This window comes from Mastigoproctus giganteus, chromosome 3, assembly GCF_048544385.1.
Source record: "Mastigoproctus giganteus isolate SK-2022 chromosome 3, ASM4854438v1, whole genome shotgun sequence".
Classification (NCBI taxonomy): Eukaryota; Metazoa; Arthropoda; class Arachnida; order Uropygi; family Thelyphonidae; genus Mastigoproctus; species Mastigoproctus giganteus.
Window position 1 is genome coordinate 152,015,640 of NC_143577.1, and position 19,531 is coordinate 152,035,170.

Here is a 19,531-nt window from a genome sequence, read left to right on the forward strand (position 1 = left end):
CCACACTGCAGGTGTTGATGGCCTATAAATGCATAATTTAGTAATCTGTGTATAAGTGAAGTCTTCTACTTCGCTCAGCGCAAGCGGAAATTGTTGCACGCGGTATGTTAATCACTTCTTTTAATTGCAGACGCGGCAACCCCAGTCTTCAATTAACGTGTCAAGAAGACGCGATTCATAGTTATTGTGTTTGTATGCGAACCAATTAAATAAGAGCATCAAATGTCGAAAATACCAGTTCAAATTATTATTGTAAAGGAGCGTGTATTAAAATCAGAATGAAGCACTTTTAACCTATATGATCTGAACATCTCTATTTCCAGAAGGAAATTATATACAGATCGATAGCAGATATTTTGTGGTCTGTTTATACCACTTCACCAAAGAGCAGAATGGACAAATATTTTCCCAGAGCAGATCTGTATATTGTGCGGGCTGAAACATCAAGAATAGAATACCGGGTATACCCTGCTCCCTCCTGAGATCGGCTAACTACACCTTGGATTCTAGAGGACCTTAGAAATTCTCCCATTCATCGATGGGGATCTAACTAGGACCTCTCCAAACTAGTGGCAGACGACGATGTCTCGTGCCGACCAAGCTAACACAGACTTTTATTTTAATGCAATCCTTTCGTGAAAAATCTAAATTGGAAATATTTAATCACCAATAGTTTATTGGCGTTTTTTCATTATCCACGCAACGTTTGTGACCTTGCAGTCCGAATAAGTTACGACTATTGTTCCTTCCCGCTATAATGGCTATCTCTAGTTCTGCTGCTGAGTTCAATAGATATAATATGATTGGTCAGGTCGGCATTAGCCCACTTGGAAGAGGACGCTTGATATTTTCATGGTAATCATCAACACATGAGAGTGCTGCGCCTATTGTTATCCTGGAAGGATAAAATTTAAGAAAACTTCTTGACGTTGGACATGAATTTATGTAGATTGCAATCCTTTGTGGCCATATGGCTGCGATAGAAAGTGGAATGAATTTTTAAAAGGTAATCATTCACTGACCCGAATGTTTTTTAATTGGGACAAGGAAGTTATACATTTCTTTTTAAATGAGAGATTACTCCCCAGTTTTAGAAAGATGTTTCACTGTATGCTGTCTTAAGATTCGTACAGCTGCTCAGAAGAGAAGTAGCTGGGAATGGGGAAAAAAACACGTTTTTTTGTTTTTTGGATGTAGAAGAAGAAATGTTTTCTATGTGCTTTTTCTAGGAATAGTTAAAAGTTTAGGTTAATTCAAATAAAGGAATGTGTTCGTTTTTCGAAATCTGTGCAACGTCGAAGATGAATATGGGTGCATGTATGTTTTTTAAGATAGTTTATTGATGTTCGATAAGTTCTCTTTTCTGCCTCCTTCCAATAGAGAAGAGTCTTAAGATTAGTATTAAGGAAGTGGTGCTGAAATTGCGCACTGTTGTTATTAATGAGGCAAATACAGAGGAGGCAAACATTTTCAGTTATGCCTCTGTGTAATGATCATGGTAATATGAAGAATACGGGAACAAAGTTCGTTTCCTTGCCACTTTTTGTCACTATACCTCTTCACCATTTCCAGATGTGATATATATACTGACGCCTTATTTGCGTCTGTCCTTAATCTAAAACAATTCTTAAGCCATTGTTTGAGCAAAGATCCACAAAATTGCAGAACGTAACGAATTGTTGCGAAGCAAAAAGCAAACTTCGCTTATTCCATTTTCTCCATAAAGGCGGCGTTACAGCGCAAGGAACTTGTTGCCCTTGCGCAGTAAAACCTATAAATACAGCTTTTCCTACTTTAGGCTGAACATTGTAGCTGTTTCTAAGAGGAGCATAAGGCTACCATCTCTCGCTATACCACAGTATCCTCTGACGATTAATTGCAAAGTTAAACAGAGAAGCGTTATATTTAAGCTGTTTCAAATATTTACAGTTGAGATTTATCCTGAAGAAAAATGTACACAGGAATTAACGCAGACCGCAGTTAATATGTAGGACATTTTTCTTTAAAAAAATAATGAAAATTAAGATTTATTTCAGTATAACTGGAATATTGTTTTCTATTTTGAGTTACAGAAATGCTTCGAATTTACATATGTGAAAATACACGCACACACACACACGTACTTACAGATGCGTATGTAAGTATAAAGAGATGCTTCGTTTAACGTCGTATAAGGTTCAGGATTCAAATTAGACACGAAGAACATTTTATTTCCCTATTCGAAATCAATAAAAGACGCACATGCTAAAACGTTGCAATGCAGCACAGTTTTCGAAGTAATATCTTGAACTTTAACTACTTTTCCATTGTTTTGGGATCTTATTTGATATATGAAATCTTTTTTTATTGATATATCTGTCAGTCTTTGTGTTTATGCAGCTTCATCACGCTACTGGGCTTTTATTTTTGCGAAAATTCTCCGGCGTGGGGAGGGGACACCGACTTTGGTTACCATTCATGCAAAGGTAAATATTAAGTTGTGCAAATAACACCTCGCTCGCGGCCGTTCGATTTCCTCCAGAGTTTGCATTAATTCTACATAGTATAAAATGATGACATTTTCCTTCCTCATCAGCAGAATTGAATTTCTGTTCATTAAGTGTGGTTTTTCCCACATCTGTGATTTGCAACAACAATCTAAAGTTAATACCGCTGTTTTGGTGTAATATTCATATGTTAGTTAACACATCGGAAGTTGCTGTTCTTTTTTGTGGAAGAATAATATGATGGATGGTTGTAAGAATGAATAATTCACTTCTAACATCCATCCGGTATTTAGACGAAGGGTGTATATTTAAAAGAAAGCAGTTATTTGTTTCTAATAATGACGTTTTTCTGTTGCATTCTATATGACTTAGTCATTGTAAGAAAAAAAATCCATACAGAAATTTTATAAAGTTCCCCCCCCCGCAAAAGATCCTAGATATTAAAGTATAAAAACAATGTCTTTAAATGAGACGTTTCCTTCTCGGATAATATCCATCAAGAAATAAACTACTCTAAACTTTCTACACCATGATAAATATGTATTTAACGTCTGCCATAAAACTTGGTTTAGAGAACAGTTTATTTCTTGATATTTCTTTAAGTTATAAAAGTTCTGTGATTGCTTAAATTTAATTTCCATCAAGTCCAACGCACTACAGATCAAAATAGTCCCATCTATAAAAAATGGGTTTTCAATTTAAATGAAATTAAGTTTTTGTTATACCGAGGATCAGTTTAGCCAATTTTAAAAGCCCGGCTCCGGTTAAATTCGGAAGGAAATCATTCTCTAATAGTTTCTGATGAATCTGTGAAGTTTCATAACCACCTTTAGGACATTCCATTCATCCAATCCCTTAAATACTTCAGAACTTCTTTTAAGGCTTTTCACTATCACAAGAGTGATAGTGAAAAGCCTTAAAAGATAAGGGATTGGATGAATGGAATATCCTAAAGGTGGTTATGAAACTTCACCGATTTATCAGAAACTATTAGAGGATGATTTCCTTCCGAATTTGAATTTTTTTAACAATTTCTGCTGAAACAGCAATTCTACGAACTTTCTTGATATATCAACGAGGGCTTCTCCCACATTAGAATTGGTCAAAGAATGAGCGAAAATGTCAGGTAATGCTTAAGAGACTGAAAAATATACAGTTGCAAAGCAGATGATTCAGGGTTTGGCATTAGAAGCACTGGTTTCATTTTATCATTACTCACGTCAGCATATGTGCCAACTATATCGATGGGTTAACTGGAACGTTTGGTTGAAATGAAGATCGTGTTACTGTCCGTATCGCAGTATGTGAAATAAAGATGCCTTTAAATTGCTTTGAACAGAATGAATCAAAGTAAATATGGTTATTATACAGTATAGTATATTATACTGTATAGTACTATATTTATTATAATGTTATAATTGAAGCTAGCCAAGGTTCTTGGCATTGATCATCGGTAGAATTTAATGCCAACCGCAGATAACCGAAATCTACTTGAATAGTTTATTTTTTGACTAGTTAATTATACAGAACACACAGTACACAATTATACAGAACACAAAATTTTTAATTATTGGCGAAAAGTTTACTGAACGAAGTGTTTTTTTTTTTTTTTTTCTCTAATTTTGCTACTTGAAGTTTTATTTTTATCGGAAAATATTAGAAATTTTATTTAATACTCCATAATTTTTAGTATTAAAATTTAAGTTCTCAATGGTATTTAAAAATAAGAAATAAAATCGTGTTTGGCGATTTCTGTCTGTAGTGCAATGCTTGTTAGTTCAGCAGTCAGTTTATGAATAAAAAATACCATATTTCTTATTTAGTTAATAATATTACTTTATCAATGTGTTTCAATAATAGTAAAGTCGTTTTTATGATATACTGCATGTTTTCAGCTATTTCTGATTTAATTAACTTTAATGCTTTTTGTTTTCTGTGCATTCTGAAAAGGAAGTGCAATAATAGCGCTAGTGTACGCTAACATTTATAATAAATCATGAAGTACATTCACTACAGATTCATCAGAAATATTCTATTGCTGATTGGAAATGAATAACGTTCCTTTTGATAGGGATTTGAAATGATTACTAAAATATGTTATTAGAAAAAAATAAATAATAATAATCCAAATGGAACAGCAAAAGACAGTGAATAAATAATTCGACTTTTGAACTTCTAGAAAGGAATCATTACAAAAACATTTTGTGTTTAATTAATTTAATTTTTTAAAGGTATCCCACAGTTAGTGTTGGTGTGAAAGTACAAGCATATTTATAGTCAAGGTCGATAACTTACTGAACGCTCCTAATGACTTTAAAAAGTACTGTTTGCCAACCACATAATAGTCACTTATTAAGAGTGCTGTAGCACAAGTGATGTTAAACAATTGGTTCGTATTTTATTTCTGCTTCTTTCCCATTTTATTTCCCTTAAATCGGAGAACTGTCGGAAATTCCCACCCTTAAAGAGTTTTATAGAGAAACTGCAACCCATCCACTGTGGGGGAAATAATCAAATACAACGCATCCAGTGTGGTTAGTCGTACATCATTGGCACTCTGTACAAAAAAATCTCCACGTTACAGATAGCATCGTCTTAAGGGACGGAAAATTTTTAGCTCTGGAGCGAGCAATTTGTCACCCTTCTCATCTATTCTACGGTATGGGTGCCAGAAGTTGGCGTCTTTGCTAAAGCCCCTTCGCAGAGAGAGAGAGAGAGAGAGAGAGGGAGAGAGGGTAGGGAATGGGCGCGATGGTACCGGACGTTATCATTCAGCCTAGAACTGCTGACGAAGATGGCAGTCGACGTTCCCAATAGATGAGGTTGTCCATGTAAGTAACCAGGAGCGGAAAGACTTTTGCCCTCATCTGTCATGCTTCCTCGGAGCTCCCCTATATTCGTCCCCCCAAGCCCACCCCACCTTCTTTCCCCCGTTGCGCCCAAGGGGCAGCCAGTTCCGAAGGAAAAGGAGAGAGGGGAGGGAAGGCCTTTGGAACATATACGTCATTCATCGATTTCCAATCAATTCAGGCTGTTAGGAGAAGTGCCGGGAACGCGATTGATTACTCTCGAGAAAGAATCCCAGGAGGAGAGAAAGCTCACGTGCCTCACTGAGACGCTCAACTCCGAAAAGGGGTGTTCCTGTCGTCCCTGTCTTCTGTGAGAGCTGATTGGAAACTGACGGCAACGGATCGTTCATTTGGTACGAGTGCACCGAAGTTTTTAGTTGAAAGTTGTTGCCACGTGCACAGCACTGACATCCTGTCTAGAGATAAAGGAAAACTTTATTTCTAGATTTGGAGTAAAATTAGAGACACGGAAAGAGGAATTAATCCTAACCGACTGGTAAACGTAACATTAGGTACGTTAAAAATGACATTGATCGTTTCTGAAAGCAGCTATCACTTAATTTGCAGTAAACCGGAAACTCCGCATGCATTTACTTTCGATCACCTTCAACAGGAATAAAATTACATCTACTGTGGCTTCGTTTTTACTTTATGAAATGAATATATTCGCCCTTCCTTTGATTAATAACCAATCTCTTTTAGTCGTTTAACTTTCGAGGAATTCTACTGCCGTCCAACGCAGTAAGTGTAAGTTAAATCTTATGAGGTTACTTTTGTTATCGCAAGGCTTGAATTGGATAAGCACCGAGTTAGCTACTACTGAGAGATTTTAGCACATTGTCATTGTAAACTGCGATGTGACAATTTTTAATAATTTTTTTCCCTCGAAAACAGTGAGGGGAAAAATGTGTAAAGTGAGTAATGTAACTTGCCACTTGATCATATTTCTAAGTTCTATTTGCCTCATCAGAGTTGAATGATTCAATCCGATTAATGCTAGCAAGAATTTCCTGAGGACTTTTCAAGCGGTCAGTTGGTCACTTCGTAGTCCTGGGTGGCGGTAGTATTAATACATAAATACTAAAAGTCCCATAAAATTATTTCAAAAGATTTATTTATTCATTATTTGTATACATAATTGTGCACCACTTTTCTAATATCTATTTCTCCTTTATTTTATATTATTAAAAATATATGCTTTTGTTCTGAAAGCATTCTTTCTTTATATGAGAATATCACATATTCACAAATACGTAACAGTAAACACGGCTTAAGTTACTTTTTACATGTTAATAAGTAAATGTTAGTGTTTATCTCCTTTTAACCTCAAATTAACGCGCGCACTAATTCAACCTTAGTGCAATCAAAAATATGTGGGCACCTCAGGAGTAAAATAAAAAACAAAAACATTCAAAGAATTAGAAAACGCACTGTGTGATAATGAATTCCGTTGCTTCATCTTTTAAAACTCATTTTTTGACTTCAAGGGAATGATTCCAGAGTCGTATTAACAATATCGAATATTCAGTGCCATTCATAATTTTTCAAATTTTTTTTTTTTTTTTTTTTTCGTTTAAACCAGTAGCTTGACTTTGAAAATAATTCGTTATAGTTACCTCAATGTAGCGAACTATTTCATTCAAACGAGGCTTAACAAGCATTAATGAAAACATGAAAATCATTTCGGTCCTAGAAATATTTTCGTTACAGTGAAATTTTAGTTAAAACGGTATTCGTTGTAAGGATTTTTATATCCTTGACGGTATCGCAGACATTCTCTCAGACATGCCAAGCTGTGCTTGATAACTGGGCGTCTAAAACCCTGTTGGAACTGATATTCTGGTGACCCTGAATTCAACTGGACGTAATTTCGGCGAAGTCCGGTCGGTCTGTGGTAGCCAAATCCTCTGCTTGAATCTCACGATGGTGGGATTGTTAGTAACTCTGGGTATAACCCCCATGTGCAAGTCCTGAAATACGGCACTTAACACACTTTGGGTGATCACCCAGGTGCGAATCAACGTAAGCAAGACTCGAGGTGTGGCGCCCACACCATACGGAGGAATACTCTCCTCTGTGTTACCTGGCACATACTAGTTGTAGATGATTCTTCAACAGGTGCAATACCACCACTTTGCTTATTGGAGGCTTGAAGTTTGTGGAACCCATGTTTAGCCTCCAGAGAAAACCTCCGGTAAACCCTCCCCCATCTCTTCTATCATGCAGTATGATTGACGTCTTTTGAAGTTATGATAGACATCTTGGCGAGATCCAATCTTCCTTAGGTTTCGAGGATACAGCTCTAAAACAATGTTTGCAGGCCGGCCGCTAGTCAGTACACCGGATCAAACCTATTGGTAACTCTTTAGGACACTACCGGATCAGTTAGTGTATAATCTCGCTGCCTCTACTCTGCCAGATAGCAATTGGAGAGAGTCCGAGTAGTGTGTATGCATGTGGCATTGTCGAGGCCACGTTATGTCAAGGAACTGAGCTGAGTATATTCGTACCATGTATACGCCATATCCAAAAATTTCATTACTTCTAACAGAATCCTCCACTTTTTCTTACTGTTGAATATATCATGAATTATTAAACTAATAGAGAAAAGTTATCTGCGAAAAGATATAAACCTCCCAAACACTTCATCGTTCATTTCAACAAATATACGTGGTCCCGGTTCTAATCTCAATGATGTCTATTTCCACTTACAGTAAAAGTCTCAGTTATCGATTGATTCAACCACTGCTCATCTCATAGTCCGAATTATTCGCTGTGTGATTCCTTTCGCTTCAAAGGTAGTACTTGTGCATCTGTCCGTTCTGATATTCCCTGTCAGAGACAGTAATTTGGAATCTCCTCTTTTCGATCTTCTCTGTCATAAAATCTCTCTGCCACGCTCTGTCAAATTCATCTGTTGCCTGTATCATTCTCCCAACTGCACTAATCACTTGGAACTCTTTGACTTCCTTTCTTTGAAACTTTACTTTCTCCAGTCCAACTTTCCTAACATTGAGGTAAAATTCCTTGGTGATTTTAATGTTCACAACTCCAGCTGACTTTCGTTTTCTGCTCACACGGATCTAGCTGGTCGAGATGCTGTAGCTTTTGCAATTACTAATGACCTCGCACAGATTGTTCATTTACCGACCAGACTATCATAACCATACAGCCAACGCGCTTGATTTGTTTCTCACAAATCACTCTTCTAAGTACATTGTAGAGATGAGTGGTCCTCCTAAGCACCTCAGTTCACAACTTGGTGATGGTCTCTTCTCGAATGGACCGTTTCTGCCATGGCCTTTACCAACCTCGTGTTGTTTGGCATTACAAGAATTCAAAATGGGATGATCTGCGAGATTTCTTTTCTTCGTTTCCTTTGTCGGATTACTGTTTCAAAACTTCTGATGTAAACGTTTGCCCAGGTAGTGTCAGTGAAATTATTCTTGTATGGATGGAATCCTTTATTTCACACTCCACATTTAAAAGCTCGTCCTTTATCTAAAACTTAGTTTCCCATTAAATGTGTTAAAGCTGTTAAAAGAAGAATGTTGCATATCGTAATTGGCTTGTTTCCAAAATTTCAGTTTCATTTCCTGCCTACACTAAAGCTCGCAACAATTGTAAAGCAGTTATTAACCAGTCCAAACTAGATTTCTAACAGGCTAAGAGTAGAAAACTTGCTTCTTGTCCACGTGGTAGCCTAGCATTGTGGTTTCTTTCTAAATTTATTGGCCGCAACTTTTGCCTATCTCTGTTCTCACCTCTGTCCAGACCAGATTCAGCCAAGATTGAAGCTGACCTGCCAGCATCCTACTTTTCTTCCAATTCTTGTATTGATGATCTTGGTAAACCACCTCCCACCATTCCCAGTATGCTCCATTCAGTGCCTCCTGTGGTCTTACGGCAAAAGGATGTCAGAAGGATTTTGACGAGTCTTTTATGCTAAGAAAGCTCCAAGTCCTGATGGTATTTTTCCGCTTGTTCTCAAAACCTGTACGCCTGAACTTTTCCTGTTCTGTTAGTTATTGCTATTTGGTTTTTAGGAGCATTAGCAACTAAGGCCATATTGCTCTGGAGATATGCGGTGGTCATTCCCTGACCTTTCCGCATCCTCCGCATTTGGTGGTCACTGGCTCGAACCCCGGTCTAATCAAGAAGCGTGTGCTACGCACTGCTGCTCCTGCCCACCTGGCTACGGAGGCGTCCTCCTGTTCTGTGACCTTTCTTATTTCAAAGGTGTTTTTCCTTCTGCTTGTAAATTTGCTTATATCCAGTCAGTTCCTAAAAAGGATGACAAATCCCTCCCACTCAATTATTGTCCCATTGCAATTACTTCTCCTTTGCCCCCGTGGATAGCACAGTTGGGTTGCTCCTGTGCCTATCTTCGATGACACTCCGATTTCTAGGCAAGATCACATATCTCCATTGAGGATTACTTTGACTTCTAATCTCTCTTGGCATAAGCATATTGCAAATATTTCTTCCTCTGCATCTAAAAATCTGGGTTTTCTCTTTCGCTCTCGTCTTTACTTTTCTTCCAAACAGCTGTTTACTTTGTACAAAACGCAAATCCGCCCTACCATGGAATGTTGTTCCCCACATCTGGAGCGATGCCCCCAAAACCTCTCTCAGGCTTCTAGATTGCATTCAAAATAGGTTAATTAGGTTAATATGAGACAGAGATGGAGAGACTCATCTCTATCAGAGTCTCTCCACTCTCTGTCTCATAGATATTCTGTTTCTGTTGCATGCCTTTTATACAGATACTTCCATGGGCACTGTTATTCTGAATTGGCTTCTATAATTCCCGTCCTCTCTCTTCCAAAGTAGTCGGAACACGTGCCGCACCAATCAACATCCCTTTGCTGTCTAACCTCAAACTCACAGAACCAACTTTTTCTTTTTTCTCATTTATTCATTCTACTTCGTTTTCTGGAGCAACATTCATTCATACGTATTTCCTGAAAATTAGAGTTACAAAAGTTCAAGTCTAAAGAAGATGAAAATCTTATTTCATCTTCTCAACTTTCAGCCGATGCACGGTACTAAGTACCATAGGTTATAATACTTCTTGTCTTTTGGGTTTTCATTAAAAAAAAAAATTCAATTAATCCATATAAAAAAAAAAATATATTTAAGAAATGGAAACGAAAACTGTGTACATTTCCTGCCTTGTTTAATACTTTAATATGAAGTTTAGCTCATGGAATTAGCCTGGTAGATAGCGAAATAAATTTATTTTGTTTTCGATTATATATATATATTTTTTATTTATTTAAGATTTTTTGAAATAGTTGTGTATTTATTACGATAGTGTTATGTAGTGGTGTTTATTCGAAATGGAATCCAGGAATTATTCTGTGCTTGATGTTATTATTCTAAAAATATTTATGGAAAATATTTAAATAGTTTTAAAAAATATTTATACATTATAAATACACCTTTTAACCCACCATCTGTCCGCAAGCCGAAGTCAGCTAAATGTAGCATCTTGCCATTTATTTATTGTTTGAGTCCCATTACCCAACTGGGTAACGAAGTTTAGCTTAAATTGACAACTTTTAAGTTGGCTATTTAGTTCGAAGGTTAGGATTATGAAAATTTTTTTCACAATGTTCCACACTTCATAACAATTCGAATTAATAAGTAAAAAATTACATCAAAACCAATTTTTGCTCATATTTACGAATTCCTCTTTGAACTGTTGGGCTGTATAATGCTAGCAACTGAGTCCTCTGAAACCCATTTCCTGCTTTCCTTTTTTTCTTTCTAGTTATGTGAAAGAATAACATTTCTGGTATTAACTGGAACACCCCTTTCGGCTGAAACGAACTGAGAACGAAAGGAGATACTGAAAAAAAAAACTTCCTTTATTTCTTTGCCAGTTAATTTTTTCTGACTTTAAGTTTTCTCTATTCTTAACAGCCCTAGTCAAAAGCGAAGTCTAAATTGCGCATGTCGCACTGTATTTAAGAGAAGCACGATAAGAGCTCACTATGATATCATCAGAATTAGCTGAGGCCACTCTTTCCTGTAAACCTGCAAACTGTGTGAACTGAATCATTTAATTGACTGTCTTTGTGGAAACCATGTAATAGTAAAGGCATAGGCTTTACTATTACATGGTTTCTTAATTATGTTTTAATTCATATTTTATTTTTGTTTTAATACAATTTCTTTTTGGTTTTACGTAATGAACTTTACCATTCCTTGATTTATTTAAATTGATTATATTTACTAAGATTTGGTTTTCAAGGTTAATTTATATATTTACGTTTAATTTAGAGCTGTCGATTGGCTCAATCGACATTTTAAATAAACGTTTCTTTTAAGTTTGTTTATTTTTTAACTATAGAGGGGAGTGGCCATGACATGCTTATGTTTCTCGGGCTTAGTTTGATGTTGTCATTTTGTTTGCGGATCGCATGAAAACATCCGTTGACGTGTGGCTGGATAATAGTGAACGGCTGAAACGAGATTGGAACCCACTACCAGTGATACCCCCGATGGACTGATAGTTCCCTATCTTTGTTTTATTTCATTTATTGAGAAGTTAGCTGTCGTCTTTTGATATGTTTGAGATGTACTTCTTGAGCGAGGATCCGACCGTTTGCACTGTCGAAGGCGGCATTACTCATTTTGTGAAGACAGTAGGTACATGGAGAAGATAATAACAATAACGATTATTATTAGGTTAACGGCTCCCAATAATAACTTATATCCGTATGTCGAAGTGTGTGCTCGCAGGCCCATTTGTATGTTGTACAGGCTGAAAAACCGTGTTCCCTCTGCCTGAGATCAGCTAACTACAGCCTCGATTGAAGACTTTAGAAACTCCTCCATTAATAAACAGGAATCGAACCCAGACCTCTCCAACGAGTGACAAGTGGCGAGACCACTATACTGTCATGAAGGGGTACGGTGAAGACAAGGGAGAAAGGCGACATTAGGCTTGGAGAAGACGATAGGCGTTTTACGCATAAGTGCGCAAAGCGCCTATTATCTTCGCCTTCTCACCGTATCCGTCCGTCCACATGTAATAAATCGACTCCTAGTGGGGATGAATTTTCATAAAATTTTATATTTGGCTCCTTTAGAAAGATTTGTCAAACCTTTCCAAATTTTATTGAATTAGAACCAGTAGTAATTCGGCAGTTATTTATTTATTATTTTTTTCCCCTTCCGGCCGCATTTAATTCCAGTAAACAAATTTTTATGAGACCATATACTTTGGGAAACTGTCATGTCTGAGAATATTGCCCTTTTATAAAATCGAAAGGATGGTAACTTGCCCTTTTTTATTTATTTATTATTTTTTGCATTTTATTTTAAAGATTATTACATAACACTTCATTCATCTTAAAAATTTAATACGATTGGTAGAGCTTTTTCAAATATCGTTACAATCGGACCAATGGCAATTATTATTTATTTTTTCCCATACGTATCACATAGTCTATCTATATAGCGTATATTGATTGCAGCTGAAGAGCTGGATATTATGTTTGTTGCCATACTTTGGTTGGTGGAATGAATAAGCAGTATGGCGAATGAGTAGAAACGAAATGTTCTAATTTCTTCCATAAAAGTCGTTGCTTTTTGCTGGTTTGACAATATATATCATGAATTATTACTATTCCTAACATGTTCTTGAAATGTAACACGCTGTGTACATTAACTAACTTGTTTTTTTTTTTCATAATTTGATTTCTGCTTATCTTGGATATCAAGTAGCAAAGTTGCACCTTCCTGAGTATAAACTAATACTAGAAGTATTTGATGCATTCAATTTCGTGTATAATTAATATTTTTATTTCTACCACAGTCTGAAATTAGACTTAGTAAAGGAAGTTCAGAATGAATCTCACTAAATCATAATTAGGAAGGAAAAAAAAAAAGCTCAAATATACTCTTTAATTATCGAAAAGCAAGCTAAGAAATGCTATTAATGAACAAACTTTAGTGAAAACGTGAACTGTTGTTATACTTTTTCGTATTGCAAGTCAGTCATGCTGTAAAAGACACTGCGATTATTGATATACAGGAATAGAAACACATTTTACAACGTTCATTCGTCTGGTTTAATGATGACTTTGGGCGCTGGAATCCATTTGATATTTTCGTCGTTAGCAAGTATGTGTTTTTAATTGGCTGTTCACATTTCCCTCAACACCAAAAACATTACAGTTGATGCAGCATTTTAAAGATAGCTTTCCTGTGAATGCTACAAGTCTGAGATTTTTAGCGCATGGTTACAAGCAGGACTTTAGATATGTAGCTCGGAAAGGGGAAAATGCAGTATGAAAAATATATTTAGAACCAGTGGGGGGGGGAGGTGTCTTAACGATAACATTTCATCTTCATAGTTTAAAAGACCTTAAGGCTACTGTCGTACCTAGCTCAGCCCCACCATAGTATGCGCCAATGAGGGCAAATGTCACAGAATTGTGAGATAGGAGTTAGTCACTCAAGGAAAATCGTACTCCTTTATTCTAGGTTCTTAATTTAAGCTACCCGCAGTATTGTTCACTTTTTATCCTCGGTATAATTCACTAATTTTTATGTCCTGGATAGTGATCCAGGACATAAAAATTAGCCTCGACATATGCGAGATGACCTCGGATAATAAAAGGAAGTTTAGGACGCGCGGTACCTTCCTCTGATCGGATAAAACTTGTCCAGTGCACATTCAGGTTGCGATGACGCGAAATGATAACGTAGCTCTTTATAGGATTAAAATGAGTTTAAAAACTGCATCCTAAATCTGCAAGTACTGTCGAAAAGTTAAATTACAGTTCATTAGCCGGGAGTGTAAATTTTTACGTCCACTCACAAAGGAAATAATTTATGGCGTGTCTTCTGTATCCTAGGCAACGGGCCAAAACTACGCGCTGCTGTAAAAGTTTGGTAACGGACAAAGAATAAAAACGAAATTAAAAAAATCGCGCCTCGTATTGGCTCCGAGCCAGGTTCTTGCACGTGCGAGGGATAATACGTTGTAGGAAGCGCCTCTAGTGTCCACCGTCTTAATCCTTTCAAGTTTATGGCCGTAGTGATTGAATCGACACGATGTTAGTCGTCATCCAAACGATGTGCTGTGTGGGAGGCTTTAAGGGGGAGACACCAATGTTCCCTGCAGAGTGCTAGCGAGAGATTAAAGAATTTTCTTGTAATGCTTCTACAGCACTCTGGGTAAGGAGCTCCGCTTCTGTCGCGGAATTAGATGGGCCTCTTTAAAGGATGTTGGTGGGGAGAATATGCTCTATTCGAGTAAAAATAAAAATTTGAAATATACGATTGGAATAGATAAAAACGCCTTGGGAAAAAAGTATGAGAACTGCTTCGGGGCATACGAGAGGAGAAGAGATTGACTCTATGTAGATAAATGGGTTCTGTTTATACTATGAGGCAATTGAACAGCGTTATCAAACAGAGATGGAGTTGGAAATATTTTGAAACTTGGAACCGCAATTTCTTCTGAAGACTAGAGAAAAATGTAAGACAGAATTATAGCCTCCATTAAAACATTACATTACTTTTCTCAGATTTTTTTTATTAATAATTTGCTTTTGAGGGATAGAAAAGGAAATAATTTTCAATATTTAAGCACGTCTGCAAGTATGTGCCAAGTACAAATGGTAAAAGCACGTCATAAAGTGTAAGAATTCGAATGAAAGTATTGAAACCAGGAATTGCAATTTAAAACATGCAAATACATTATTATATTCATTTGTCATTTATCTTTCCACCCAAATAATCTTTTATGTTAAGAGCAAGGGCTGTAGTCGAGGGTATACGCCGTATATCCTCTGGATTTTTTTAGGTGTTTGGCTAGGTCTTTGAAAAACCAGAAGGTTTTGAAAGACTTAAAAACAATTATCAAAATATTTAATATTATAACATTAATTAATAGCGTTCATAGAGTATACCTTCCGCTTATTTTACGACTACAGCACTGGTTAAGAGGCTTCCACAATTCATTTGTTTGGTAACCAGATAGAAAAGCGTTCATTAGTGTTAAGTTTATATTATTACTGTTTATTTAAAGTGTATATTTAAATAATTTACATATCACTAATTGGATCAAAAAAGCATCTTAATCTGAATTTGTAACTGTAAATAAATACATATGTTATCGTGTTGAGTCATAAATTAATCTCTAAAAATTATGCATGTTTCTTGTGATTAGTCATCGGTTACCTGAATATATATAATCAAACATATCAATTGTAAAAAGTATAAATGCTATCATGATCTTGTGTTAGTTTAAACCCCTATCTTAATAAATTCTAACGTAAATGCATATGTGAATTTCATAGATAAGGATGCATCTGAACTTGTATTATGCTAATGATAATAAAAATATTGCGAAAGTCGCTTCATAGGACCTACTACCACAAGATGGAAGTGGCTGGTGAGACAGATAGTGGCGCCATCTGGTATCACTTCCAAGAACTGACACCACCACTGAACGGAAGCCGAAGCTAAACGGTCTACCTCCATATATGGAGATGTTTATTTGTTTTTAGGAGCATTAGCAACTAAGGCCATATTGCTCCGGGGATATGCGGTGGTCATTCCCTGACCTTTGCGCATCCTCCGTATTTGGTGGCCACGGGCTCGAACCCTGGTCTAATCAAGAAGCGTGTGCCACTCCTGCCCACCTGGCTACGGAGGCGCCATATGGAGCTGTCGAAGAGGAGTAATGAATATACTGCATCGAGTATGGCGCAGGATAAAAGTCACTCGCGTTCAGGCTTTAGGCAAAGGGGTGGGTTGGAAAAGTACACTCTCCCAAGGAAGACAGTGGCGCTAGTGACACTTTCACAAGGGAAGGGCAAGGCTCCGGAAGGGCCCAATTATCTGGAAGTGCTAACTGCTCTAGTAAACTACCCAGTAAGGAAGAAAAAAGTCAACCAATGAAGAGAGCATCGAAATTAATATGTTCATTATGTAAACATACTACGAAATAACCAAGCTAGAGACCGATATGACAGTGTACAGGAGAAGACTACACAGCAAGTGGTTGGAACGATTTCCGACTGTTCAGGTCACCGCATAGCAAACAAAAAAGGTACCATCGTCACGAACAAACTGATAGCTCCTCCACTATTTGAAAAATCAAGCAAGATGTGAGCGACCGACTACAATGTACAAAGAATATGCATAATATAGAACCAGAGGATGAAGAGCAAGAAGAAATCCAATCCAGAGCAGCTGAAGTGGAGGTGATACCGAAGCAGAGACCCAATAGAATCCTGAGGCAAGTCACAGACCACCTCAATCGGCAGTAATGCCACACTACCTCAAGAGCAACGGAGCGACGCTGGAAGCTATCTACACAGCTGTGTACTGTGCTGCCACAGCAGCCACCAGGATCAATGGAAGAGAAAAAGAGACCAGCAGCAGAAGAAACTTTCGTTTCTTCTGCTGCTGGGTCTCTCTTTCTTGACCCTGGTGGTCTGCTCCTCTCACTTCAGCAGAAGATAGACAAATTAAGACAGGCCAATTCACCCAGTATCAACGGGGTGCACAGTTGATTGGAAAAGCGAATAGCATCCTTGAGAAAGACAACGTCCACAGCAAACACGAGACCAAAAATTAGAGAACAGGAGAATGCTCACTGAGCAAGGCGCATCAGCCACATTCATTCCTTCTCCTCACGGTATCTAGTGCTTTTGTTTGCTGCAATATGGTATATGGATGATTACAAAGTGATATGTATAAAAAAAAACCGCAAAAATTGCCAGATTTCTATTAGTCTGATTTTAATGAAATTTGGGACGATTCGACATATCATTCTAACAGAATGAATAATAATAAAATTTCATGAAAATCTACACAATGAGAGTCGAGTTATTCATCAGGAAAGGCAGAAAAATAAAGAAAAATTGTCAGATTTATTTTATTCCGATTTGAACGAAATTTGGAATAATTCAATGAAGTTTTCTAAAGGGCTCAAATGTAAAAGTTTATAAAAATCCATCCACTGGGAGTCCAGTTATGATATGCGGACGTACCGACACAGTGAAGGCAATAGCGCTTATGATTATGCATAATAAATAAATACAGTAAATATAAGCTAACGCGCCTAAAAATCGTGAAACGACTGTTTGGTCTGCTCCGACTCCATTCCAAGTAATCTAGCACCGAGAATAAATGACTCTTTGAAACTTGAACTTCATTTCTTTTGTATAATTCTTAACTACAGTGATGTCACAGTGATGTCGAGTAATTGGGATCCTTTGTACCAATTTGGGTCATGGAAGCTCAGAAATTCAAAAAAAGTGTGGTTTTGTAGCGAAAAGGAATGAAATTTATTTACGATATAATTACAATAATATGTAATTTATAATATATATTGCATAATAATAATATAAAAGTAATTAAATAATAAATTAGATCGTTTTGATTCACTGCTCTTATTTTCTTTGATTACTTGAGGCAATATTTAAAAATATCCTTGCTTTAGAATTCGTTTCATACACCCTGCTGTTACAAAATAGTAGGAAGAATATCCAAGCCAATGGAAATGAAACGAAAAACATTTTTAGGGATGCTACTTCTGGTATTTATTTGTGCTTTAAAAATGGAGTAACACGCCTTTTTGCAGTCGAATAGATTAATAGTTTTCGCCACATCACCTTACCTCATCTGCGATGTATTTTGCGTCGAAAGTTCACTCAATGCCGTTATCTTTGTCGAATTTCAGGCTCTCCGATTGAAACGGTTTTTATGACATCTTAGTTTTACTCGCTTTAATTCCCCCAGGGAAGACAGAACAACAAAAGAAGTTCAAGAGTGACTAAAATATCTCTTATCTTAGCGCGATTACAACCGTTGTTAGCTTCTCTTCCCAATTACGTCTGCAAGTTTTAAATGTAAATTTAAGTGAGAAGACGGGACTTAGATACGGGTGGTGATAGATTGTGGAAATGTTCCATTTGTCAAAGGAGACTTAATTTTTCCTTTTACACACTTCACATAATTAATCATCCTAACTACCGACTCACTGTCCAGGTTTTATAATTTTCACAACGATCGCGAAACAGAAGAAAAAAAACGAGGAAAGAAAACACGAAGAGGGGAAAATAAAAAATTACTGATCGTCTCAGCTAATTAATCTTATTAAAGGGTGGAGGAAATCGTAAGTCTGACGCTACGGCAGCACATATTTATGAAGACAGTTGCGTTTGTTGGCAAAAGCAGAGTTTTAGTTTTGTGCAGATTGTACTTGTAACTTTCTGAGTTGGGAGCACAAACATTTCGACAAACGCTTCATTAATATCGGGTGACGTGTTGTTTGAAAGAGCGAACGTAATAATCACTTGTTATAACTAAGACGGGTTTAGTTAATATTTGCAGTGGTTCGCTAATACAGAAATTTCAATTCTTCGATTTAAGCCGAAATATTTTCTAAATCATTCTAATGTAGCCTTGTGTTAGCTTAATAAACTATTGAACTGTGTCTTCAAATATATTAGTTCTTTCATCCCATCTTCATTATTACGCCGTGTAGAAAAACATGTATCCATACGAATGCAAGGGTGACTTATCGTACTTTTTCAGCTTTACTTTGAGTAATTAAAGGAACTGTCGTGATTAAATATGAAGCCAACTGTTATGGTTTCTCTGATTCGTACTAAAATGATACTAATAATACCAACGTATCAGTTTTTCTTTCCTCCGAATCTGTCATATTCATTGTCTGATTATGTTGGTATTCTTTCAGACTGCGCATGTTAATATTTCGACAAACAAAATTTCTCACATTTTTGTGAGAGTGCTTGAGGTAGAATATATTTTACAGGTTGCCTGCAAATATGGTAGATCGCGAATTTATTTTTATCTGAACTGTGCTAAAATGTCTTCCCTAATTCAATTTTCAGCACACTTAAGTAAATGAGAGTATATGATATTATCAATAATAGAAAATGGCAGCATTGTATCTTATTCTGCGTTATTTTTAGGTGTCGTTTCTTATAAGTTTTTTTTTTTTATTATTTTTTGTTGTAATTATAAATAGGAATGTTTTATTATGAATCTCCGCATACCTTGCTTCAATCAGGAAAAAATTATGGGTTTTACTTTTTGAGCAGACTACTATACCATAGTTATTAAACATAAAAATTGTCATCAGATAAAGTACGTCTTGTTTAAGCAAGTTTTATATTTTTCTAATTTTTCTGTAGC